General features: G+C 44.7%; 1 long non-coding RNA gene and 1 pseudogene across 1 annotated transcript in view; one reads left to right on the top strand and one right to left on the bottom strand.

Moving 5' to 3' along the window:
- The first annotated feature begins 72 nt into the window (after window positions 1–72).
- Window positions 73–27804, top strand: part of LOC102932756 — a 30532-nt pseudogene continuing 2800 nt past the window's right edge.
- Window positions 11694–27804, bottom strand: part of LOC114020743 — a 22209-nt gene continuing 6098 nt past the window's right edge. The window contains exons 3-6 of the long non-coding RNA XR_006284204.1: window positions 24297–27010; window positions 20535–20651; window positions 12874–13017; window positions 11694–11824 (exon numbers count right to left, since the gene is read on the bottom strand). This is a non-coding gene — a long non-coding RNA (uncharacterized LOC114020743). The remainder of the gene's footprint in view (window positions 11825–12873; window positions 13018–20534; window positions 20652–24296; window positions 27011–27804) is intronic.

Genomic DNA, 27804 nt, shown 5'->3' with positions numbered 1-27804 from the left:
AAACAAATCCTCGGAGGGCTGAAAGCACTGGGCTGGACAAAGAAAACACCCTGCAGGAGACAGACCTGTGGATAGGAAAGGCTAGCAGGTTTGCCCCTTGTTTCCTTCTGGAAGTCCTGGGATAAGACTTTTCCAAGGCAACTGAGCATCTGAGCTTTTCCATCTGAATTGAAATCGTATGTTAATACATGCTGAGTAGAAAGTAGGTAGGTTGCACTCAGAGTCCCAAGATTTTGGCATTTCTGTGTGGATCATGGGAATTTGCTGTTTTTTCAGTAATGATTGTGCACACAGACAATTTTTTAATTAATCCTGCTCCCAAGTTTCCTGTGGTTTTTTTATATATATACATATATAATTTAAAAAAATCTCTTTCACTCTTCAGACTTATTTTTGCCATTACCTTGTGTCAGAAACATGATTGCATCTGCAGAAATCTCTGCTTTGAGCTCTAAACCACATAGTAACTATTGCACGTCACAGGAATCTCTTCTGTAATAATGTATAATAGCATAAAAAATATTTTGAGTTCCCTTATAATGCCAGTAAGTCCTTACTACGGAGTCTGACTCTTCGCCACATGCTTTCTTGTCTTCCGTCGGTGGCTACAAATATTTTTTTTAATGTACCTGCTTTGGGATGTGAGCAGTTACAGACACGCAAGAGAGGCTTGTCAGTCTTACACCATTGCCTGCTCTGCATGAGGAGGAACTGCTATAGATAGGGTAACATTTTCAAAAGTGCCTCGGTCCCAGAGCTGTCCCTTGGGTAGGGCGAATCGGGGTGACTGGCCTTGGCCTCGCAGTTCGATAAAATCGGGACTGTCCTGATATTTAGCCCTTTGTCCTGCGTCCCGCCTGATGTATGATTGGGATGCCATTTGTCCCGTTATTCAGGTGAGGTGGGGGGTGAGGAGGCGAATGAGGCGGCTGGTGGGAGGCAGGTGAGGGGGCAGGTGGATGGTGAGGAGGAGAGCGGTGGGCGGGCAAATGGGGCACGCCGGACAGACGGTGAGGAGACCAGCGGGGAGGCAAGCAGCGGGCAGGTGGGTGAGGAGGTGAGTGGGAGTGGGGTGAGGAGACAGGTGGGCGGATGGCGAGGAGAAAAGCGGTGGCATACGGAGGGGGCACGCTGGACGGATGGCGAGGAGACTAGTGGGGAGGCGAGCAGCGGGCGGACAGCGAGGGATGTGTGTGAAGAGGAGAGTGCTGGCTTGGTGGACCGTGAGGAGACTATCAGGGAGGCTGATTTGTCCTGGGCCCCACGCCCCCCTAGGGACGCCCCTCCTTGCTCAGTCCCATGAGACTTAATCTCCAAAGTCACATAGGAGCTTCTAAAATTTCACCCAAAGTCTTTTAGACTAGATAAAGGAACAATCTATTCCAGGTCCTCTATGAATATTAAAGATCCCACAGAGTTAGGGTGCAACTCCCTATATCCTGTTAATACTCATCTGAAAGTCAGCCTTACTTTCTTATTGCTAGAGTTTAAAGTGTTGTGTACCAGGTGATACTGGATGGTACCTGGAGCTGCCTCTTGACTAGACTAAATCGACACTTGACTAGACTTGTTGTTGTGGAAATAGATTTGGTTTTTGTATAAACTGTTTGTATGTGACTACTGGGGACTGATAGCAAGACTGTTTTGAAAATTGGTCACTCTTCAGATATGACACATTAGCCAAGTACTGTATATAGGGTTTCACTAGCATTAACTAATGTTAAATGCTACTGTTAGACATTATTATTCCATTTTACTGATGGGAAATGTACACGTAGCTGTTAAGGCCAACACTTTTAAGTGACCACTGAAGTTGTGTGTCCACCTTGGGATACCAAAAGACTGGTTCAGACATGCTGAGTACTCACAATTCCAGGTGAAATCACTGGGAACTACTAGTACTCAGCATCTCTGAAATCAGTCCCCAAGTGGGCCAGGTTGGCTGCCCAAAAACTGAGGAATTAGGGACCACATTTGAAAATGTTGGATTAATTGGGCCAGAGGTTCCACAGTGAGTTAGTGGAAGAGCTGGGCTGAACCCATGTAGTATAGAAGAGAACCTAGTTTCTGTTTTGCATACACATGCCTGATCCACTTCTACGCCATGTTGCCTCTCTATTTATTACTTTAGCTGTAAATTCGAAAACTCCAGTGCAGTGAACTACAGTCAAAGGTGCGCTATCAGGAGTCATTTGTGTTCTAATTAAAAGGATTCCTGTCCTTTTATATATTTTTAATTTCCATATTTATAATATTGTCTACATTTGAAAATGTAGTTACCTGATTGCTGTTGACTGAAATATTTATGTCTAGAAGAACATGCTTGTAACTGGCACTTCATAATGGTTCCAATCCTGCAATGAACTCCAGACTTTGGTGGAATCCCATTGACTCCAGTGGGGTTCTGCACAGGTTAGGGGTCAATCTACATTGAACTCATCCTAGGATCAGGGTCATAGTGATTGTTACACAGGGATAAGCAACTGGGTATTGTGTTCTTCTGGCAGTAAACTTGGTACAATAAATGTATTTTGTGCAGTACAGTTTAAGAGCTGATGTAAAGAGCTGCCCATAGGAAGCCATTTGCAGTCCACAACAACAAATTTATTAGACCTACAAAATCTCGGAACCATGCTACATATTATTGGACACGGTCTTTTGCTACCTTATCTATGAACTATTTACATATACACAGCTCTAGAGCTCTTTCATAATATATTCTACACAGTGTTTTATGGGCATGTGCACAGTGCAGTGTGTGGGACAACATAGCCATAGATTGCTATGGAGTTATGTATTGTTTATGGGTAACTAATTAACGGTTTACTACAGACCCAAGCTGCCGAGTTCAGATCTAGAATATTTCCAAAGTTCAGGGGTGCTTAGATCTGAGATTTTGATTTGGCCCCATCTCTCAACATCACACTAAGCAAAACATGATGTAATCTTAAACCTTGTTAAATGTTTGCTGTGTCACAGATATAGTGTCAATTGCATGTTGGGTAGCGTTTTCACCAGCTGTTTGAAAATAAAATATCTTTCCTAAGTGTGTCGTCTTTGTTTTTTTAATTTTTCTTCTCCCTGAGCTTTGGATAGTTAAAATGAGTGTGGCTGCAGCTGTTTGTATGGCAGCATCGTGATGTTAGCAGCCGTATTCTAGGAAAAGGATTTGTAAGTCTGTTGCTCATTGTAGCTCCAGATGGGGATGCTAAAGAGCAAAAACCGTTGTGATTTTGTAGGTCCTGCAATATGGCTAATTTCACCCATATCGTAGTGAAATTCAACAAATAAGAGATTTGTGGGCTCCTCTTTAGTTTCTTCAGCTCATGTTTGTTTTAGTTTTAGCCCTTTTAAATATATAAAGTGGTGGTAATTTTTTTATGATGTTCAGATTCTAACGCCAAAATGTACAAATCTGGGTGCTCATGCAACTTAAATTCCCTTACCCTGACACCAAGAAGGTAAATAACTTATCATTGTAATCAGTGTTTTGGGGACACAATAGAAACACAATGTGTCTAACAGCTCTGCAGCATCCAGAAACACTCCCACATCTGTGAATGGCGACGGTGTTGGTGGGCAGAGAAGTAAGCAAAACGGAATGGTCTTGGGTTTTGTTACTTTAGAAACAGAGCGGATAGTAAGGAATTAGCACTTGTTGAAAGAAAGTGAAAATTATTGGGGAATTAAATATTTTAAGCTTCTGTGGTGGTTTAAAAAATCCTGGAGAATAAAAAAAAATCTATATAAAGTTAATCCAAGTAGGTGATCATGTCACTTGAACAGAGAGAATGACTCAGTTATGGATCAGTCTGAGCTGGCTGGGGGAGTATTTATAACCAGCACAATTCCTGTGTCTGTGTGCAGGTGGCTCTTCGGATTCGTCCAATCAATGAAGCTGAGCTGGAGGAAAATGCTGCTATCATTGGGTGGGTGACCAGGTGAGGTTGGAGCAGAGCAGCATGGGTGAGTTTACAGCTGAGCTGGTAGCTAGTGGCTTCTTGGAAGGAGAACCTAGGGGCTTAAGTGTTGGTGCCTCTGTCATGATGAAGAACAAACACAGTGACTCACTTGAACATGGAAAGGGTATGGGGAGTTAAAAGTTCTGCAAACCTGGGCAGTGGTTGTTAGGGCAGCTACAAAATTTGCAGACCCCTGAGAAGTCCCCAGATTCCCAAGGCTGGGAGCTAGGAGGAAGGTAGGAGACTGAACTGCTTTCATGACATTTGTTTGGGGGGAAGGAAGGGAAGAAGAGGGGATTACCCTTGAGAGTGCTCCTACAGGAGTTGGTTCATTCTCAACCTGTGGGAGCTGCCGGCAGGGCTAGGTTCATGAAACTGCTCAGGAATTAAACCCTGGAGAATTCACCAGGGCTGCTTGAAAGACATTATGTCCAAAGACAAAACTGTGAATTTTGGAAACTTTACAAACATAGGAATTACCAGATTGGTTCAGACCCAAGATCAATCTAGTCCAGTATCCTGTTTCCAACCATGGTCAATACCAGCACTTTCAGAGGAAGACTCAAGAAAGCTTGCATTAGGCAGATGTGGGATAATCTGCCTCCTGCATCAGGTCTCCAAATCCCTAGTAGTTAGAGATTGGTTTAAGCCAGGCGTTCTCAAACTTCATTGTACCACAACACCCTTCTGATAACAAAAATTATTACACAACCGCAGCCAGGGGGACTGAATTGAAGCCTGAGCTTGCCCACGCCCCGCCACCCCAGGTGGGGGACAAAGCTGAAGCTTGAGCCCCACTGTCCTGGGTGGGGGGCCTATAGCCTGAGCCCCGCCACCCAAGGCAGTGTGGGGCTCAAGCTTCGATCCCAGGCCCCAGCAAGTCTAATGCCACTCGTGGCGACCCCATTAAAACGGGGTTGTGACCCATTTTGGAGTCCCAACCCACAGTTCGTGAACTGCTGCTTTAAACCATGAAGCATTCGGTTTAATATTCCTTCTAAAATGTATGTTAACATGATCTGTTGTAACACTGGATGTTCTTGATATCCATAGAAATGTTCAATCTCTTTCTGAATCTTGTTAAATTCTTTGCCTCAACAACATCCTGTGGCAATGAGTTCCACAGTTTCAGCATATATTGTGTGAAAAAAAATTTCCTTTCATCAGTTTTGAATTTGCCATCTTTTAATTTAATGGAATGTCCCATTGTTTATGTGTTATGAGAAGACAGAAAAGAAGCTCCCCATCTACCTTCTCTAGATTATTCATTATTATATAGACTTTCATCATCACCTTTCTAAGGAAAACAATCCCATTCTTTTCAATCTCTCTTCATATGACATTTTCTTCAGGTCCCTAATCAGTTTCATCAGCTTTTGCTGAACCCCCTCTAATTCTGCAATAGCCTCGCAGAGATGGGGTGACCAGTACTGCACACAGTATTCCAGATGAGCAGACCTTAGATCTGTGTCATGTGGGAACAATGAACTGCTGTGAAACATGCAGGCTGTCTTTCACATCATAAAGAAGTGAAAAGGGAACAAATCTATTTTTCCCTGTACAAATTATCTTACAAGCATGGTTTCCATTTACTGAGTTATTTGTGGAACATCATTCTTTAAAGGCCATCAAGCTGGCTTGATCACAAACTTTATTTTTGTATAGCTTATTTAGAGATCACCTCACCAGCCCTGAGCTCTATTTTCCTCCAGTGGACAGGGAAGGATTCAGATACTGCATTGGTTTAAGGATCATTTTTACCCTGGAGAATCTCTCTCTTAGCCATGAAAATTACTGTAACAAATGAAGTGAACATGGGTTCTTTGGCAGTTGAATATCCTTGGTGGTTTCTTAGATAACGTTACTATTCTAATCTCAAGTATAGTTTACTTGGAGCCATTTCCACCCATTCACTGATGCCTAAAACGAAATTGACAGTCTTATGCCTCAGCAGTTCAGTCCAGGAGTGAATGGTTTATAATTTTGTGTATGTTTGCACAATGCCTGTCAATCAAACAAGGCATTAACCCTGGATGAATGACACTAACTTTGTTTTTGCTATCTAATTAAAAATAAACTTTAAAGTGCAGTGGAATATAAGATCCCATTCATGCACTGATCCCGATACCACATGAAATCAGTTGCAGGATTAGGGCCTAAAAGTATTACAGCCCACATTTCCAAAGAAAATGCCTAATGTAAATTCTCTGTGCCCAGGTGTGTGGGTGGAATCCAATGTTAAATCACACAGACAGACACTTATGCATTTACCCACTTTGCATGTGCAACTACAGATTGTGGACACAAATCAGGAGGGTCTTTTGGGTATTTGCCCCCTAGATATTTACTATTTTCAATTCTTTTTCGTCTGCGTAGCTCAGAAAAAATTGCTTTTCTCCAGCAAGTGAAATTGTGCAAGTAATTAGCCGGGGATGTTTACTGGATACTTTTGGAATTTTAGGCACAGGGAGGGGAATAGAAAACCCCGCCAAGCTCTTGAAGTTCCCAGACCAGCTACTGGGGATTTGCCCTACATTTTTCTTATCTAGTTACTAGTTATCTAGTTCTTACTTATCTAGTTATGATTTTACTACAGATTAGCAACCAAATGCTGTAACTATTTTTTTTTTTTTAGATCAGGTGGTTGATGATCTGCACTGTAAACACTTAATTAGGTATTTATCTGAGAGACGGCAAAAGCTTCTCAGGAGGATATGGTGCATGGTTTCCCCTCTCCCCTTAAGTATGTATCCACCTGTTATGAGCTGTTCCAGCAGAGCGGAAGGAATACACTTCTTCCACCATAATTATGTATTTATGTGAGTGAGGAAAATTGGACCCAAGGGAATCAGGAGGAACGAAACCTGTTTTCTAACCTGCCATAAAAATTTTTTCTTTTGGTTCCCCCCCTTTTGTGACTTTTATTAGAAAAAAGAAGCAAGTTTCTGGCCTTGAGTAGAGCTGATACTTCCACTCATCCCTACACAGGAAAGGTTTGGGGGGATTTACCTCATGCAATTTTGATCCCAGTGAACTTAATTTGTTTCTTTTATGGTTCCCTTGTCAGTTGGGAATATTCCAATTCCCACCCTCTTGCCTAACAATAAAAATGGAAGGGGCCAATTCTCCTCTTATTCACAGTCGGGGGTTGTCTTCTGCCATAATTGCTAGTTACCCATGTGACCTCAGCTGGTGATCAGATGAGTTGTAGAGCTTCAGTGTGACTAAATTAGGCCCCGAAGCATCTCAGACTTGATATTAAGCATGTATGTGGGGTTTTTTTTCACATATTGCCATAATGCAACACTCCTGTGATGATTCATAAATACTAGTGATTGACATTATAGAAGATCCTCAAATAGATAGCTGGGAGAACCACTGGCGTTTCTTGATTGCAGCTTCCACTTGGTTTCCGTTACAGACCCAATTAAGGAGGTAAAGATTTTCTCCCCGTCTTTATTTTGTAATAGATGGTGGTTCTGATGGATCCAGATGAAATCTTACAAGCCAATTAATCCCGAGAGAAGACATTTATATTTGATATGGTTTTGGATCACAAAGCAACCCAGGTTCCCTCCCTTTCCAAAAGGTTTGTGGTGTGGTTTACAATTGGAAATCTTTCCTTTCCATGGATATGTGGTTTGACCCTGTGAGTTATAATGTGCATCCCAGAATCTAAGTGGTGTTCAGTGAAAAGGCAGTAGCGCTAAGTAGAAGCAGGCAGTAAAGGCTCTCTTCTCTTTATTGTGATCTGCAGTATACAACTCGCTCTTTATCGCTCCCTCCCTAGGGACAGCATCACCCAGCTCTGCAATATGAGTAAGCAGAGTTCTGGAGCTGAGAGCCAGAACTCCTGGGGTCTCTGGTGAATGAGGTCATAGTTACTTTGTTTGGGTCCTTCTATTGTGTGTGCTCCTCTCGTCTTTCTCTGTTGTTTTTTATGGACAAGCCTCTGTAAAAGGAGGCATGTTCCTGGGCCCTAGTCCAATTAGGCAGGACTGATGCACACAGTCCTGTGTGCTGCGATAGAAGGGGTGAGATGATCTGAGAAACTGATTAATGTATGAAATAATTGACTCTAGGGAAGTTACTTGTGCTGCCTATCTGCAAATGTCTAACGGGTCTATCACAGTGATATCAAGACATCACAATTTATTTATCTAAGGATTTACTGTAGAGCCTGTCATCATCGTAATATCTTCTAAGCAACCAACAAGTATTTAATCTCCACGATATGTGGTCCAGAATTGACTGCATAGTGGAGGTTCCAGGGAGTCTTCTAGAGAACTTCTTTATTCCCTCCCACGTCCGTGTATCCCTGACACATTATATGCCTTGGAAGGCTTGTTAACTAGGTGGGCGTCACAGCATGTTCTGAAGATGGCCAGGGTCTGACTTACTGGTCCCTCTTCCGGTAGCTCATTTCAGACTTACGCCTCCTTGAGAATACTGCTTGTGCACGCAGAGGTGACATGCCTGGTGCAGTTTATCACGGGTCTATGACTGCAACACCTGTCCTCCCATCTCCCCGGGACTTATTTGAACATTCCAAACCTGTTGGCCGCTTCACACAGACACTTTGGGGAAGATCCACAGCTGGTATAAATAGTCATGGCTCTGTTGGAGGCAATGGAGCTATGACCTTCATTCCTTTGAGAACAATCTGCCAGACAAGGTTCCCTAAGGGTTCCCCCTGCATGTGGAGTGATACCTTTGTCTGACGTCCAGCATGGACAAGATTCAACCCGCAGCTTTAAAATAAAAATGTCGCTGCATTAAATTCCAATAACTCACAGTCCCATGGGGAGAGAAATAGGAGAATGGGAGCTTTATACCATTGGGAAGGGGAAATTCCAGCTTTCCAGTAGGTTGCAGTCCCTTCTAGCCCTCGAAGGGCCTGAGGTTCTGGACTTTAGAACAGTGATATTTATGTAAAGCAAATCTATATTAGGTCATTTTTTGAAGATTTTACATTTATGAATTTTAATTTTTTCTCTCCCTCGGAGCCCGGCACAGCCAATTCCTGCTAAGGTGCCTGGCTTTACAGGCAGAGGGATACAAAAAAGAGTTCCAATGCATTTTTATAAAGAATTTTCCCTTAACATATTTAACATATAGGTAACGATGTGTCACGTTGTATTTGGCATCTACGCTATGGTGTGATATGAAGACTTTATCAGCACTTGTTCGGGATGGTCTGTATTACACACATGGTCTCGGTTCTTGTGAGTAATGCAGTCATCCCAGATGAGTGGTGACAGACCCTTTATACTTCCCTGCAGAGTATTCCCTTATATCAGCGGTTCTCAAACTTTAGCAACTCAAGGACCCCTATTTTGATTTAAAATTTTTGCGGCCCCCCCCGCTCAGCCCCAGGGCCCGCCCCCACTCCACTCCTTCCCTCAAGCCCCCTCTCCTGCCTCTCCTCTTCCATCCTCTTTCCCCCCGCTCCCCCGAGTGCGTCACTCCTCCCCCTCCCTCCCATCACCTCCTGCACGCCCCTGAACATGTTCCCCAGCATGCAGGAGGCACTGGGAGGGAGAGGGAGGAGTTGAGGGAGGGAGGGAAGGGGAGGAGTTGATCAGAAGGGCCGGCGGTTCCCCTGGTGTTACCCTTGCGGACCCCCGTTTGAGAAACGCTGCCTTATATGATATTATAATTAGTATATTGTATATTTATGAAAATATATTGTGTGTATGTGTGAGAGAGAGAATGCAGTGTGTGTGTGTCCTCATCTATTCTCTCTGTCATATGTGACTTCCATATCTGTGGTTATATTCTAATAAAGTATCTTTTGTAAAAAGTGTCGGTGGTGGACTGAGGACTGTCGTAGAACTGAACGCTGCCACTTCTCGTGTGTTCTGAATGCTAAGAAATAAAGCAGGGTTACGTTGCAACCTTCCAGCAAGAGTATTTGTGTTTTTATCTAACTTTTCTGTGTGTATGCTGAAAACATAACAGTCCGCTGGAGCATGGATGGCACTAGCGAGGACGTGATCACAAATAGTATTTTCATCTTTGTTCCACTGATGCAAAGACTCTAGCTGAAGCGTTCCCAATTCAAAATCTAAGAAAATAATCAAACTTTATTTTTGGACCCTGACACACTGCACGCATCTTTAGATACTTCAGCAAGATGTTAGCCGTTTTGATGATTTGGCAAAATTATTTTGTTCTGTGGAGCCAGAAATGATTTTGGAGCCCACAGAATTTGTAAAGAGAAAATGAAATGTGCTGAGTGAACCGTAGAGAACGAGAGAGGAATGTTGTGGTAAGTTTAGACATGGGGTACTTGTGTTAGCTGGAAAATATTGTTATGCCTGACCTAAGACCTACGCTCTGACTGACTAGGAGGAGGTGTACGTGTCCACGACCAAAAACTTGGTAGAAGGAGTCATTTCTGGATACAACACAACCATTTTTGCATATGGCCCAACAGGTAACATAAATATTATACCACAGAGGGAGCAATAGCAGCATGGACTGGATTTGGAGCCGGGATAGGGCAGCGATAAGTATAGGGACTTGATCTGAAGTAACAAGGCCAATTAGTTGATCACGTCAGATCAGAGCAGTAAAAATACCATTCTGGCTGTGAGATGTGAATCTTTATTTTAAAAGTTAAAGGGACAGCAGAGCTGTAGTAACTTTGAAAATAGATTTAACATTGGAGAGAAATCTTTCCTTTTAAAAAAGGATGTGTGTGGGGGGGGGGAAGGAGGGCTTCTCTATGCAAAGCTGAGTCTGTGATGATCATCACACAGGAGGGCAGATCCGGCTGCTGATAAACTGCCGTGGATTATATTAGAAGATAATTTTTCTCTGGAAGTTGATCTGTGCTGTTCTTCCCTGTATCTTTCACAGGGGCAGGGAAAACCTACACTGTGCTAGGGACAGACTGTGATCCTGGGATCTACATCCGCACCCTAAATGACCTCTTTAAAGCCATTGAGGCAACCAGTGACAACATGAATTACACCGTCTCCATGTCGTACCTAGAGGTGAGGTGTCTTTGTTTTGTCATCTGGACCAATTCTGTGTAGAAGATGCTTTAAAAGAATAGCTTAGAGACACTCTTGCTGGGAGAAGCTATAAATCTAGGAGCCGGGGCTCCTGCATTCATTCCCCTATGGTGGCTCCTACCTTGGGTCTAGAATTCTTGTTTCTTTTTTTTAATTATTATTATTCTAATGCATAACACGCTGGCTAAATGTGACATTTCTCCCTAGAGAGGTTGGCTCACGTAGAGGATAAGAACCTACTACTTTTACCGGCTAATAATTATGCCTCTGGTTTAAGTGGTAAAAGCCTGCGCTGGTGCTGATAATCCCAGGCTCATTCCCGACTGGCGACTCACGGTGGGGTCAGTGACAAATGCATTGCACTTACCCTGTGTATAAATTTAAGATACATAAAGGAGTTGATAAATGGCTTTTTGCCTCATACTCCCTGTAACAAAAGTGTAAAGCAAAAGTGGTATATCTGCTATTATTTCTGTGACAGCTCTCACTGGTAACAGGCATTTGAGTGGTTTCCTCAGTCATCCATTCATGTTATCTCTGTTATCTCCTGTGTCAGCCATGCACTGGAGTGGGGCTCAGCCTCTCCTCTCCAGGGAAATACAAAAATACCAAGCCAATGTAATGCACAATATATTTTAATCCTTATTATTGACCTAAGGACAAAGCAGTGCAAACATACAAACGTCCTTTGCCTTTCTCTTCCTCCAGATTTATAACGAAGTGATCCGTGACCTCCTGAATCCATCCACTGGATTCCTAGACCTCAGAGAGGATGCTAGGGGTAGCATCCAGATAGCAGGAATTACTGAAGTCTCCACTACAGATGCACAGGAGGTAAATCTGAAAGAAATTCCAGGGGGAGGGAGATGTTCAGTGCACTAGAATAATGATATTTTAAGAGGCTCTCGTATCTACATATTGGCATAGCCTTCCTTGGTGTAAGACATCTCACGTAACAGGATCCTATGGGGACTTACTTAATGAAGTGAGTTGCTCAGAAAGGACTAATCAGGCAGGCACAAGAATAGTAGAAACCAGGATGAAATCTGTAGCTAAGCTGTAAAGATCAGCTATATGGGTCAGTAATAGGCTATGGGTATGTTTACACAGCAAAAAAAAAACCCACGTCTGGCCCATGCCAGCCGACTCGGGCTGCGGGGCTCAGGCTGTGGGGCTGTTCCATTGCTGTGTAGACTTCTGAGCTCTGGGACTCTCTCACCTCGCAGGGTCCTGGAGCCCAGGCTCCAGCCTGAGCATGGAAGTCTACATGGGAATAAAACAGCCCCAAAGGCCCAAGCCCCACAAGCCTGAGTCAGCTAGCACGGCCCAGCTGTGGGTGTTTCGTTGCTGTGTAGACATACCCTAAGTGACTGCCCGTTTTCTGGAAGGATAGGAATGCCAGGACCTGTGTTCACAAGCCCTGTTAAACAAAATTATTTGTAGGTAGAGAGGAGATAACTGAAACGTGCTTTTGTAATTCACTGATATGTACTGTGAGGTAAGTTATACTAGGACTTTAACCTGACCTTTGATCTGCAGTTTTTCTAAGGTTATGCCATGCTACCAGGGTAGGGAGCATCATGTTATTGTATTCTATTATGTCATGCAGTGTTCAACGTGAGATAACATGCCAAGGCACAGTGCATCCCAGGAGAACGTACCTCAGCCCATTGTAAAGCCTCCTAAAGTGAAACCCCAATAACTATACAATTCTTAGTCAATGAGCCAGGTCATGGTCCCAGTGAGGTCAAAGGCAAAACTCCCATCAACTTCAGTGAGACCCAAACTTGGTCCAATGCTGGCAAACACGCGGGATGGTTTATTTTGTTTACTCACTCATTGTAACCCCTCTCGGGTACTGTCATTGAAGGAGAGAGTTGTACTATTACCTGAGCAGGTCTTTAAGCTTCTGCATATTTTTCTGCATTGTTTAGATCACGCCGCTGTTAACAAAAGGAAACAAAGAATGCACTCAGGAGCCCACCGCTGCCAGCAAAACATCTTCCCGCTCACATGCAGTCCTCCAGGTCACACTGAAACAGAAGTGTCGGGCAAAGAATATTAAAGAGGACGTGCGAGTGGGGAAGCTTTTCATGATTGACTTGGCTGGTTCTGAGAGAGCACCCCAGGTACAACTTGTAGTTCTTCAGCCTTAGTTCTTTGGCATGTCATGAAATGAGTAGATATGAAAAAGCTCACACTGTGTGTGTGTGTGTGTGTGTGTGTGTGTGTGTGCGCACGTGCGTGTGTATTTTACTTTCCTGGAAAACATGACTGAATGAGTATTTGACATTTTAAAACCATTGTGACTACAACATTTCAATTCAGGTGATGTGGGCGATGTATTTTTTTAGTGCAGGAATTAACTAAATGCATTTAAACTTTGTCCTTTGTGTGTTGTTGACGTGTAGGCCTGTACAAAGACATCTGTGAATATTTTTTTCATAGACTGCATAGAGGAAATACAGATAGGAAATGCAGGAGATCAGAGCCAGAATGTTTCATCTTAGTGCATGATTCACTGCAAAATGTGAGAATTTGAAAATGATACCTAAAAAAAGTGGCAGCTATTTAGAAAGAGGAGGAATGGTAGATTGGTGTCATTGATGAAGAGAGCATGGATAAGTAGGTAGCTGGAAGGACAAAAAGGGATGGAAGCAAGAATAAATAGAACCTACGTTGAACACTGGATTGCAGGAAGGAAGAGAAGATAGAAAAGAGGATAGAAGACAATGAATTATTGGAAGGATAGACATGTTGAATACTGCATAGATGGACAGGTGCTAGAAGACAGAAAGGATGGATGTGCAAGACTGGTATGCAGTCTGTCTGAAAGACGGATGGACTCTTAGGCAAAGGGCTCAGAATGGTAGATGGACATCAAAAGGAAAGTGAAAATGTATTAAATATGGAACTGGGTGAGAAAGAGGTGGACAAGCAGGCAGGAGAATTGAAGGCTTTGATCGGCGCTTCTTGGTACTGTTCATTACCACTTGATGGGGATAAGTGATATTTAGACGGATGGAAGGAGATACTGAAGGAGAGGTGGCCAGATCTTTGGTTAGAGCAAAGCACTGACACCTTGCAGTACTAACGGCCACCATGACAATTTGCCAAGAGCCCAAGGACTGCACTAAACATGCATGTAAATGTACATGAAATTTTAAAATAGAAAACAACTAGACATATAACAAGCTGTGCAACTGGCAGGATGTACAAAACACACTACACACCATGGCATTTGCCTGTAATTTCCTGAAAGATGAATATAAATCTGTTGCTATTTGAATTAATCAGCAGTAAAAATCTACAAACGGTTAGCTTTGTCCTCACCCTGAAAATGTGTGATGAGGCTGGTGATGGTCCTTGGCTTAAGACTCCAGGGACTAAATGGAGCATCCAGGTCATGGCTTGGACTCCTCTTGGTTGAAGGGAAAATTTACAAATCAGTGGGAGGGTCAATGACAAGAAGGGTGGGATAAGCAGATGGCTGGATGCCATCAAGGCACTATATTTGGTTGGACTCAGGAGACCTGGGTTCTATTCTTGGCTCACCCACTGGCCTGCTGGTGACCTTGGACAAGTCACTTCACCTCTCTGTGCCTTAGTTTCCCCATCTGTAAAATGGGTAGCATGATGTTGACCTCTTTTGTGAAGCGCTTTGAGACCTACTGATTACAAATGCTGTACAAGTTAGGCATTATTATTATATATCAACAGAGATACACAGAAATGATTGGCAGCTGAGGAGACCAGTATTGGACTGAATGGATGGAAAGATGTTTCCACAGGAAGATGTTAGATCTTCCATGTTTGCAACACCAATTGCAGAAAACAAGTCATGGGAGGGTGATTTTTAGTTTACTGCAAAACATCTAATGGAGGCCGTGGGCCAGATTCAGTTCTGTTGTGAGATTTCAGTGGACTCTGTACCCACTTATGTCAGAGCTGACTGGTCCTGGTTTCCACGTAGATTTGTGAGTGAAGCTGATGCTTTGAAATGCAGATCCTGATGTTAATGTTGCATGGGTGAATTCATTCCCACAGTACAACTCTGTCTCTCTGAAGTGACTTCTCTCCCTCTCCAAGCAGACTCAGAACCGAGGCAAGAGAATGAAGAAGGGAGCCCATATCAACCGCTCGCTGCTAGCTCTGGGGAACTGCATCAGTGCCTTGAGTGAGAAGGGAGGAAGTCGGGCCCAGTATGTCAATGTTCGAGACCCAAACTCACACGCTTCTTGAAGGTACTGTTTGCAACTGGTTAGGAAGGTAATCGGTTGCTGGCTTGTATTGGTGCACAAGTCAGGTGGCACTTGAGAGCTGATCCTCATGTCCTGACCCCTTTATTCTTCCTAAGTTTAGGAAATCAGTCCAGGATCTTGTGTGGGATTTCAGATCCACCCAGTAATTTATTGTGACCACATTACCACAAAAAGAAAGGGTCAAGGTTTGGAAGTCCCGGACTGTGCTAGTGCGCTGTTACTGGTAACGGTGAACTTCAAAGGTGACTTGAGTAACCATGGCCATTTGGTGTATTTGTTTATGGATCCTAGGGTGCTTTCGTTGCTTTGGGCATGAATCTCAGCCCAAATACTTGGTGTTGATCCTACTGCTACAGCTGGTTGAAAAATATATTTAAACACACACAATATTGAAAAAAAACAAACAACATTTAAAATAATGTGAAACGTTTTTGGTATTTTGATGGAAACAGATTTTCCAGCAAACATTCCCAGTTAGTCCAAAAAAAGCTGTTTTGCTGAAAATGTTTTGACCAGCTTTTCCTATAGCCCTTAGTCGATATCCTCCATTGGAATCTAAATGAGCATCTTAATTAGTGTTTCTTTAAGGTCTGTATGTTTTCACTTAGTGTCTTTCCTGTTTCTTCCAAACACGCCTGGCCTCTGTTCTTTTAAAGCTAAACAGTGGAAATGTTGCATTCCTTTAGGACTCATTAGGGGGGAACAGCAGGACAGTTATGATTGCCCACATCAGTCCTGCCAGCATCTACTTTGAAGAATCTCGAACAACCTTGATCTATGCTTATTGAGCAAAAAACATCAAGGCCAGGGTAAGCAAGCAGGCAATCCAAGAGCTAAATTGTGTAGACTAAAAGCATGCCACGGGGAGGGGAAGGTATGCTGGGGGGAAAGGAGGATACAGCGCATGATGGGAGAGAGAGGGCAAGTGGTTTACACAGCATCCATGTTGGAAGGTTTGATGGGAAAGAGAACAAAGGCTGCCTGGTTGAAGGTGAAGAACACAGAAGAAAGCAGTGGGGAGAAGGCCTAACAATAAGGCAGGGAGTTAGTAACATGGCGAAAGGATGGGGAAGCAGGTGTAATGGAAAGGGAGAGGATAACGTACAGCGTATGGGGTGTGATGGAAGTAAGACAGCAATGCGTATGGCAAGAAGCAGTGGGCAGATACCATACTGGCTGAGAGGACAGCAGAAAGAAGTGGGTAGAGGGCAATGAGCAAGCAGAAAGGAGTGAATGGAGACAGAGAAAATGGAAGGCTGATGGGTGTGGCAGAAGGAAAGGCCTGTGGGGTGAAGGTAGATTGACACTGATATACAAACAAGTATCCCAGAGATTGAGGGTTCCTGAATCCCTTTCAGTGATCTAGGGCTCCTCTCCTAGGAAGGGATGTTTTATTTTACAGCCCTTGTGCTATGAAGTGACAGAGCAGGCTGTGGGATTAATGACCCTGTGTGTTCTCACCCACCAGGTAAAACGCAACCTGCTGAATGTCTCCTATCACACTGCACAGTACACCAGCATCATTTCACAGCTATGCAGGGAGATTGCGGGTCTGAAGGCAAAGACTGAAAATCAGGAAAAGGAGAAGAGTACAATCGGCTCTGACCTCAGGGACGTACAAGGTAGAGCTGGGAGTAGATGCTGGTCTTGTCAAGGTTCCATTTCTGTCTATTGTGCCTCTTTGTAATCATCTTGTTTATTAGAGTGATTATCGTACACCCTCCATACTGTCCCTTTCATGTGTCCTTTAAAGGCTTTCCTGTAGACGGGCTCTAGCTTTTCCAGCTGCTGATCATATATTTGTAGCAAATCATTTTTTTATACAGTTATGATAGCATGGATTCATCAAACTCTCCCCTCTAGTCTCCCTTTATCACATCTGAGTTGTCTTTGTCTCCTTTACAGAGGCTTTTTCAAGTCTTTTCCCTTGTCCCATCTTTACATGAACAGAGCTGACACATGGTGCTTTTAAAAAGGTGGAAGAGGCAGCAATGTCTAGTGATCAGAGCAGAGAACTAGGAGTCAGGAAACCTGGATTCCATTCCAATCTTTACTACTGACTTGGCAGACACTTAGCCTCTCTGTGTATCAATTTCCTCCACAGGAAAATGAGGTTTATCTGCTTTTGAAAAGGGCTTTGAGATCCTGTGATGACAATCTATATATAAGGGCAAATGATATCATGTAATTATTATTATTTTGCCGCCCATGCATCTCCAGGCTCTGATACTGTGTCAGGCCAGAGAGCTTTGTTTCAGATCCTGGCGTATTTTGTTTCCAGAATAACTTTTCAATTGATCTCACCATGGGGAATGTTCCTTCCAATAACAGAAAATAGTAAAGGTGTCTGATAGACAAGCCCCCTCACCCCCAAAGGCTAGTAGATCTCAGCCACAAATACCCTGGCCCATTTTCAGAGAAAACAGCTCCCAGGTAACAAGGAAGGGGAAAGCAATACAACAGATTCTGATTTTCCTTCCCTGAGAGTTAGGTAAGTGCCCCTGCAATGCAGGCTTCTTCTCTCCACTCCCTTCCAAGCAGCACCGATGAAAACTATTTTGGGGCTAACTGGTCATGATACAATGTAGCACTTAAGTACATGTTGAAAGTTAATAGTCCCACTGGCTTCAAAGTACTACACTACCACTGACCCAACGGATTGCCGAAAAACAGAGGTTCGTATCTGGCATGTCTCATAACACATGGAATGGGTGATAGCCCCCAAAGGAATCTCTTCTGGGCCTTACCGGTCCCAAGGGATTGCTCTGAGATGCTGGCAGATTGGAAACAGAAGAGCTGTTGTTTTCTCCCCCCGGAGGCGTACAGCTGGCAAGAGATGAACAAATTACGGGAGCAGCTAATCGGGGCTTTCAAGGAGCAAATGGAGATGCGCCGCAGCCTCATGGAGCTGGAGAACACCAACACTGAGCTACACATTGATACCTCCAGGCATTTGCTAACGATTACCGAGTGAGTACGACCACTGCATAGCTGGGCACTTACTGATGAGTACAAAGTTAATTAATATGCGGCTCCCTGCCGTCACGATGAGAAACCCTAATGTAACATAACTGCAGCTCCCTGCCAAAGGCACTTAGGGTGTGTCTACATAGCAATCAGGAGGGGTGACTACGGTAGGTGCAGGCGTACCTGAGCTAGCTTTGATTGATCTAGCTTGCTAAAAATAGCAGTGCACTGTTGGCGATACAAGTTAGCCGCCTGAGTACAGTCCTGCCTGGGACCCCGAGGACGTACTCAGGCAGGCAGCCTGTGCCCCCACCGATGCCACCACAGCTACATTGCTATTTTTAGTGAGCTAGCTCGATCAAAGCTAGCTCAGGGATGTCTGCATGTGCTGCAATTGTGCCTCCCAATTGCAGTGTAGACGTAGCCTACGTATTCAGTAAGAAATAGAGTGATGCAGATCCGTTTTTTTGGTTCACTACATGCCACACACCAGTCTCATACATATGCATACAGAACAGCTCACATAACTGTCCCTTTGGCAATTGGTCTAGCGGTTAGAGTAAGTGTGTGCACAAGAAAGATTGAACCAACAAGGAGAGAGCAACCTTCGAGCCTGATTATGCACGGACATGAGCATCTCTAGCAAAGTGGCCTCAATTCCTACTGCAGCACTGGGTTGTTACAGATGGAGCCCGTAAACAATGTGTCCTATCCAGCAAGAAGTCAGTTGTTCCCTGCATATCCTGCATGTATTCATTCCCCAGGGAGGGGAAGGGGTTCTGCAGGGCAAAAATTTGGTGGCTATCACTATTTCAGGGCTCTGCAGGGGGAAGAGACTCCTTTAAAAATATCTAAATCTGTATCTGAGTTTGTTTGGAAACGAGACTTTTCTAAAAGGTAGAAAGGGATAAAACATCCACGGTAGTTCAACATGGTCTTGAGGCAGGAGAGTCTCAGACTGCTGGGCAGAATAACCTAATAGGGGCATAGTGATTTAATTGGGTGCTGCACTATGATAGGAAGAGGATTCTGCCATCTGGACACAAGCACTGGATCCCTCCTAGTGCTTCTGATAGGAGTGAGATAGCATGGTTGAGGTCAGGTTTCAACAGGCTGCAGTTATCAGTTACAGTTGCAACATCAATACAGTATGTAGAAACTTAAGGTGGTGTCTTTCCTGAGGGACTGGATCTCCAGCGTGGGAAGCTCTGTGGCTTTTAGCCCCCATTGCGAAATGTAAGCGAGGAGTTAGACTAGTTCTTCATTCAGAGAGGCTGCATGTGGTCAAAAGTATCATTGATACAAAGTAATACTACCTTGAGCAGGTGGGTCTGCCAGTTTTCTCCAGCATAAAGTTTAGAGCCACAGCTGAGAGTGCAAATGGGAGATTTCTCCCCCTCCCCCCCGCCCCTACACACACCAAAAAAAGCCTGTCTCCGATCACTCCCCTGGCCTTGAATTTTCATTGAAATCTATGTTAACTCGTGATGGCAAACCTGGATTGTTGGCCTTAACGTCTGCAACTCTGAGGTATCACGCCCGTGCTGCTGCTGTGTTCTCTCCGCCTTCCCATACTGCAGGGGTACACTTTCCCATTGTAAATAGAGCTAAACCAGTCCTTGCTATTGGACAAACTATGAGTTGTGGTAAGTTCTGAGTACTGGTGCTTATTTGTTATCGGTCAGTCTGTTCAACACCCCTGTAAATTTTTATAGGACTATGTTTTTCTGAAGCTTACCTGAATTTTAATCTCCATTCGATGACGTACGTCCAGTAAATATCTCTCTACAGCTGCTGCTACAGCAGCTTGTAGTGATGGCAGAGGCAGTGCGCCCTTGCAGTTTAAACATCTCACTGGAGACTCTCTTTATATCCACCCTAGAAATTAGGATGTAGTTTGCAGGCTGCTCTACGTTATGTTCTTGACCACGGTGCTGTCAGCATTAGTGTAGTTAGTTCAGCTGTTGCCATACAAGAAGAAATGGGGAAAGCACCAGAAGACTGGGCAAATATGGCATTGGGTCACTGGCTAACTAGTGTTTGACTGACTGTTGCTGGGCCCTTGGTGATTAATGGTTTTCACTCATGTATTTTTGCTGGCAGCTGGGAACGAGAGAAGACTCAACATGCTCGGAAGTGTTATAACAAGCTGGTGAATGGAAAGGAAGATGAAAACATGGAGGAGGCAGACAGAGAAGTAGAGAGGGCAGGTTCCCCGGAATCTCATGAAGTCACTGTAGCAAGAGAGGAGATCAACGTGCTGTTGGCAGAGCTGTGAAAAACAGCAACCTTAAAGGTGAGAGCAAGCATAAAGCACTTACCTGACCTCTCCATAGCCTGGTCCCATGCCCCAGCTGGAGTACCAGGGTGGCTGTGATGTCAACAGCGTAGTGGGGCATCGCATGGAGGCAGAGCAAGCACTTTAGATACTAGAGGACCTGAAAGAGGAAATAGAAAATGCACATGAGCGGTCAACTTTGTGCAGAGGTCCCCTCTTACGCTTTGGCCACTCAGCAGATAACCCTAGTTCCGAAGGACATTGGGAGCCCTGTCTGCAGGTTGAAGCTGAGAGGTTGAGAATATGGTGTCAGTATACAGGCGGCTCTATAACACAAGCTTGTGTGACACTGCTGCACTTACTATGATAAAACCAAGGGGAAGAGATTGTACCTGTATTTCTCTCTGGGATGCAGAGGGATATTTGTTATGAGTCATTGAGGAGTGTTGTTTTGGGCAATTACCACACCAGTATTTAAGATGGTCATGCAGAGATGTTTACAGGAACTTAGATATGGGTAACATGGATAGTGAGTAGATGTAGGGGCTAGGAATTCCTGAGCTCTAATCTTGGTTTTGTCACTGATTTCTTCTTACTTGGGCAAGTCACAAACTCTCTCTTCTTTTCCCCACCTTTAAAATGAGGATAATCATGTTTCTGTACCTCCTTCTGAGGGGTGCTAGGTGGATTCATTAGCCAGTGTTTGTATGGTACTCCAGTAATTCTTTACGCTTAGACAGCATTTCACATTGGTAAATTCTTCAGGCCGGGGACTGTCTCCTCCTGTGTGTTTGCACACTACCTAGCCACATTGTGAGCAATACCAGAATGTGGATGATCGTCATCATCATTGCTAAACAAAATGTGCACATGTCCCATTTCCAGGAAGAGTGAAGTATAATCTCTTGCTGCACATAGCTGGAACGGATCAGATACCAGAGCTATATCTTGAGCATTTAATAAATAAAAGTTAGCAAACCTCAGTGCAGACCCACGGTGCACGCAAACCCTTATCTTCCTTTTCAGTCAGAGCTGGAGCAGCGCTTAGCCAATGCCAAGAAAAAAGCCTCCCAGATGGAGAAGCTGTTACCCACACAAATCACCAGTGAGGACCAGCGAGAGGTGCTGAGGCTTCTCTGCAAGGCTCATGAGCTGGAGGTGGGGAACACGGAATTGCAGGCAAATGCCTTGTACAAGGAGAATCTGCTATGCCAGAAGGATTTTGTCATCCAGCAGCAGCATGGGCTGCTCTGCGAGGAAATCATTCAGCAGCAGCAAATGCTGATCAAAGGTAAAATGCCAGCACCACTCCTGCTCTGGAGTGAGAGCAGCTGATGACAAATGGGGAACATTAGAAATAATTCCATCTAGAGGTCTTCCTGCTTATGGGCCAAATTCTGCACTGTCGTCCCTTGGCTTTAACGTAAGCTGTGGGTGCTCAGCACCTTTGAAAAATCAGGCCAGCTGCTCCTTCTGCCGTGATCCCTAACTTTCTCCCTTCCCATTCCCACTCCAGGCCATGACATCCCTGTCCCAGAGACGCTGGGGATGCTGTATCAACTGCACTGCCGTGAGCTAGAAGAGGGGACCCTGACCCACCTGCTCCTGCTTCACTCTGTGATGTCCAGCACGCTGAGGGTAAGGCAGAGCTGAAACCAGCTCAGCTAATTCCATTCAGTGTCAGGCTTAAGTACTTTTCTGGATTGGAGCCTCGATACCACATTGCATGCTGATTTGGGGCGGGGGTGGTAGGTCAGTCACCATTCAGCAGATGGTCCTCTTCAGCCCACCTCCTGAGGAATGGCTAGTGTTCAGGTGTGACTTAGTGGAGATACTCTTGCTATTTAGTGGATCTGCACTCTTGTTTCATAGAATCATAGAATATCAGGGTTGGAAGGGACCCCAGAAGGTCATCTAGTCCAACCCCCTGCTCGAAGCAGGACCAATTCCCAGTTAAATCATCCCAGCCAGGGCTTTGTCAAGCCTGACCTTAAAAACCTCTAAGGAAGGAGATTCTACCACCTCCCTAGGTAACGCATTCCAGTGTTTCACCACCCTCTTAGTGAAAAAGTTTTTCCTAATATCCAACCTAAACCTCCCCCATTGCAACTTGAGACCATTACTCCTCGTTCTGTCATCTGCTACCATTGAGAACAGTCTAGAGCCATCCTCTTTGGAACCCCCTTTCAGGTAGTTTGTCTCAGACCTTAAGGCCTACGGCTTCTGGAGGTAGAGAGGAACCAAGAGACAGCTGGAAGGGGCAGGGTATTCCCCTCAGTCCCTATCATGTTGGGTTTGAGGGATATGTATGCCCCTCACTGACAGCTATGACTCAGAAGATTCTGTGGCCAGGCACTCAGTTCCTACAGCGGAACTCTGTGGAGACAGGACAATTGGAGAGCCAGAATTACTGTGGGTAAACCTGCTTCCCCTGACAACCAAAGGTGTCCATCACCTCTAAGGGCATTCTGGTGGCCTAAACCACAGCCAGCATTCGAACCCTAGGAACTCGTGGTCAGAAGGAAAGGGGAATACGTTGCCAGTCTCTGCTCATTTTGCAGATTTTGTGAGTATTTCTTGTGAAAGTGATATTTTACTGGCAGCTTCTTAATGTCTTGTAATAACAGGTGGGACTCCCTAGTGGCAGCTCCTCACATTTATTATGACTCGTCTCCAATAAACCTGACACAGAATTGGTTTTCACTCTGAATAATAAACTTGCTGTCAGTCACGTTGATATACAGGAACCAAAATTATTCCAGACACTCTCTTTAATGTTATTGGGTGATGGCAGGTTGCGGCTTTGAATCCTGGAGAAGGAAACCACACAAGCTTCATCAGCCAGCTTCCCTGCATTTGATTAGGAGGCTTGCTCTGTTGCAAAGGCTCCAAGAGTAACTGGGCATGTGTAGGAAGCTGTGCTGTGCTGTGGATTGGTGCCTTTTGAGCCAAACAAAGCCCGTTAGGTTTTTGGGCTGGAGGGTTTACACACGCAGATGAAGTGAGGAAATCCTCTTACATGCCCCTTGCTTTCAGATATTTCTCTTTGCTCCTTCTTCAGTGCCAGGTCAAAGCTACATCTCAAACTGAAAACAAAATACTGGTTGTAATGAGGGATTCAAGAGAGAGGGCAGGTGGCTATTGCATTAGGAGATCTGTGTGTAAAGAAGCCGACTGAGTGAAAAGGGGTTTGTACTGAAAAAAATCTATGTTGTGTCTGCCTACAGTCCCACTAACCTCCCTTTTTTCTGTGGCCCCAGGGTGGCTGTGCTCTGAATATAGCTCGGCAGCTGGACCTAAACAAAGAAGAGGCCAGAAAAGGGCTATCTGGCAACAGGAAGTGTCTTCCTTGTGGAGCAAAGTTTGAGCTTCCGTCCATTGTCTTGGAGTCAGACAGGTGAATGCATTTCCATCCGTTCTGTCCACATGCCCATCATCAGCCCCATTCTCCCGGGCCTTGCAGCTTAGCAGTTAATTACAGAGTGCGACCTATGCTGCTATGGCTAGAGGTCTGTCGACCCTGTCATTTTATACTATGTAACTTGCCCATTGTCTTTTCTGAGTTGGATTGTGCGTGGCTGGTGTAGAGACTGGGGTTATATTTTCAATGTGGCCGAAGCACCAACTATCTGCTGTTATCGGTGGAGATATACTGAGCGGAGATCAAACCAATGACAGAATAAAACAGGAGTGAGAGGCAACTTGACAGACAGTACAAACAGCCAGCTGCTTGCATTGAGCTTTTTATGGGGGCTGGGCAGGGGAGAGGAAAAGGGAAACCAAGATGTTGTAGTAACATACTTACTAAGGTGAACATTGCCCAATGATGCAGAGCCCTGCAAAGTCTCTCCAACGTGAGTCCTAAACCAGACTTGGTTCCTAGAGGACAGATCCCCAAATGAGTGAACATGTTAGAGGAACCCCCAGAAAAGGGAGCCAGTAGGAAAGAAGTCCCTGTTGTATTATGCAATTGCTAGGTAGCTCTGTGCTTTAGTAGGAATTTTCTCCAGGGAGTGGGTGGGGTGAGGGGGACTTTGGTTGTAAACCGATCAGTGTGAAAGAGTTCAACCAATATATATTAATGAAGCTCTTTTAAGTGGGTTCAGGGTCCCCTCAATGTTTCCCTGAGTTCTGAAATTCTCTTTCCATCCTGGATCTTCCCTCCCCACCCCTGCTTTTAAATCAGTCCTGGTTTCCCATACATTTTGGAGGAGTTAATCCAAACAGGTGTCTCCAAACACTCCAGAAGGGCTGCCTGGCTTTCCCCTCTCCCTCTAACGGGCCAAGTGCCTGGCTCTTATACATGTAGTTCAATCTATTCACGCCTCCATGTGTGTTTTTCACAGTGACAGCTACAGATCATCCAAAACGACACCTACTAGAAAACTGGGGAATCCAGACACCCATCTCGGCCCTACTTTCTTTTGCTTGCCAAGAACCCCACTGCACCAGGTCAGTACTGGCAGGCACAGAGTTCAAGGTCTACCGCCACAGCGAGCACTTTCCTCTGGCAAAAGCAGGGTGCACGCAGCAGTTGGACCCATCGTGGCTGCAAGTCGTATGATGCAGTGAGGAGTCCGAGACTAGTTTTCTAGATGAGGAAGATAAATATCTGTGTGTAATACATTCCATTCCCAGAGGAATAAGGTACAGGCTGGGATCCAAGTGCCGTGGGTTCTACTCCCACCTCCTAATCTCTACGGGCCCCAGTTGTCTGTCTGTACAACAAGGATAGCAGTAATCCCTGCAACACAGGTGGGAAGGATAAACAAATGTTCATGAGATGTTCAGGTACTCCTGTGATGAGTCATATAAACACCTTGATAGATGCAACATAAATTATGGGACAAGGAAGTGATATGACAGATACCTTTAGGTCAATAGCCAGTTCCCCTAGACCAATGTATTTTCTACTCAGCGCATCCAAGGCACAAAGTAATATTTGTACGCGTGTCTATCTGGAGGGAGGAAGATGATGAAGTGACTCTTGCCTGGGTGTCAAGCTTCTCTGACATTTGTGTTGATGTTGCAATACTCAGACCAGGAATGTTGCTTGTTTCCCACAAAAGCTGAAGCTGGATGGAGTTTGGTATTTTCTGGTGCCATATCGTGTAATGAGGCCTTTGTAAAATTCTTTTAAGAATCTAATCACATATGATTCCTTTGGGGCTAATATGTGGACGCTTTGGGAGAGATTATGACATGGCCTAATGCCTGAGTACAGGACCAAGAGGCAGTTACTCTTGGTTCTTATCCCAAGGCTGACTCCTTTTGTAACCTTGGGTATTTCCCTTACTGTCTCTACCTCAGTTTCCCCATCTGCAAAAATGGATATACTAACATCTACCAACTTCTCTGGAGTGTGGTAGTGATTGATTAATGTTTCTAACATGGTTGGAAGATGAAAAACACCTTAAGTATTAAGTAAAAAGCAAATCCTGAGTTGTCCGATTCCATGGCTTTGATTTTTAGCAGAAACCGACTGGCATTCCTGTAGGAAAGATGGCCTCCGAGCTATGTTCCCCTACCTCCCCGGACTTAAATAGGAGAAAGTCAGCTGCAGAGATCACGCTTGCCCCACTGAGTCTGGAGGCCTTGACAGAGATTGCTGTTAGCACCAAAAGCATCTCCCGCATTGCAGCCAGTCGACGTTCCATAACCCGACACAGAAACCAGGGGAGTGAACTCACCTCGGGGCATTTTTTTGAGGAGGATATGTTGGAGCCGAAATATGTGCAGTCCAGCTTCACTCCAGAGCCTCATGTGAAAGATACTGTGAGTATCGAGAGCCTCCCAGCAGAGCCCCAGAGAACGGAGCAGCTGCACTACGCAGCCAGGAGAGAACTGAAGAAGGATCAAGAACGAGAGAAATCAGCAGAGAGGAAAGTCAGGAAGAAAAGATCTCGCTCCCTTGAGCCAACCTCCCAAAAGGTAGACGCTTCGAATGTTTCCTTCAGGGGGGATGGGTAGATCAGCAGATAGAGATTAGGTGGAGGACTCAGCTGAGGTGGTTTTGGAGGCAGTAGTGGGATGGGTGCAGCAGCAGACAGAGGTGGGTGGGGAAACAGGCCACAGACAGTAATGCCAGAGGTTAAGGCTATGTCCAGGGAAGGAGAGAGCACTGAGTTATAACACAGATAATGTTTTGAATAACTCACACTGACATGTCACACATCCCCAACACCATTTCCACCCTTCCCTAAAGGGCAGCCTGAGCCAAAGAGACTGACAAGGGAGCGAGGGAACCTGTTTTGGTGTAATGTGGCCCATGGTCAGAGAATAGAGCCTCCTGAATTGGGAGGTTTAAGTCAACAGAATTCTTGATGGTGTCTTTCAGCTCTGGAAAGCAAAGCATCGGACTCCCTCAAGCCACAATATGGACAATGTTTCTGAGGACCAGCTGCCCCGAGCTAAACTCTTCCAGGCGTTGAAGTCATGAGCAACTTATCCCATGCCACTCCTGCTGCCACAAAGGTCAAATTCCCCATCAGTCACCATACAGGTAGGACCCAAGGTTTCCTATGTAAAAGGATAAATGGACACAAATCAGATATTAGGAATGGCAATATACAAAAACCTGTAGGAGAACACTTCAGTCTCCCTGGACACGCAACAGCATATGAAAGGCAGCTCATCCTGCAGGAAAGAAACTTCAGGACCAGACTTCAAAGAGAAACTGCTGAGCTTCAGTTCATTTGCAAATTTGACTCCATCAGCTCAGGATTAAACAAAGACTGTGACTGGGTCGCCAATGACAAAAGCAGTTTCTCCTCCCTTGGTGTTCACACCTCAGCTGCTAGAAGCGGGCCTCCTCCTCCCTGATTGAACTAACCTCGTTATCCCGAGCCTGATTCTTGCTTGCATATTTATACCTGCCTCTGGAAATTTCCACTACATGCATCCGACGAAGTGGGTATTCACCCACGAAAGCTTATGCTCCAATACATCTGTTAGTCTATAAGGTGCCACAGGACTCTTTGCTGCTTTTACAGATCCAGACTAACACGACTACCCCTCTGATACAAGGTTCCTGATGTGACTCCATATCTGTATGGCTGCAACATGTGGATTAGTCTTTGAGAAACAAGCCACAGCAGAGGTTTATCCCGAAAATGAACTTATCTAAGGAGCCTTATACTTAAGCACAAAAGCTGTGTTTCAGGTAGACTTGATGGCTCCTGATGAGTAATAGGATTTCAGAAGCATTTCCTCTGGAAGTCGCTGGCTCAAATCTGTCCCCATACTGCAGTGACCAAAAGTTATCATCTCACTTCTGTTCAGCGTCGTATATGAAACAAGTTATTGGTTTCTGA

Source organism: Chelonia mydas, chromosome 10, assembly GCF_015237465.2.
Source record: "Chelonia mydas isolate rCheMyd1 chromosome 10, rCheMyd1.pri.v2, whole genome shotgun sequence".
In the NCBI taxonomy this organism is placed as follows: Eukaryota; Metazoa; Chordata; order Testudines; family Cheloniidae; genus Chelonia; species Chelonia mydas.
Note: the sequence above shows the minus strand (reverse complement) of the source record. Positions and strands in the feature narration are given on the sequence as shown.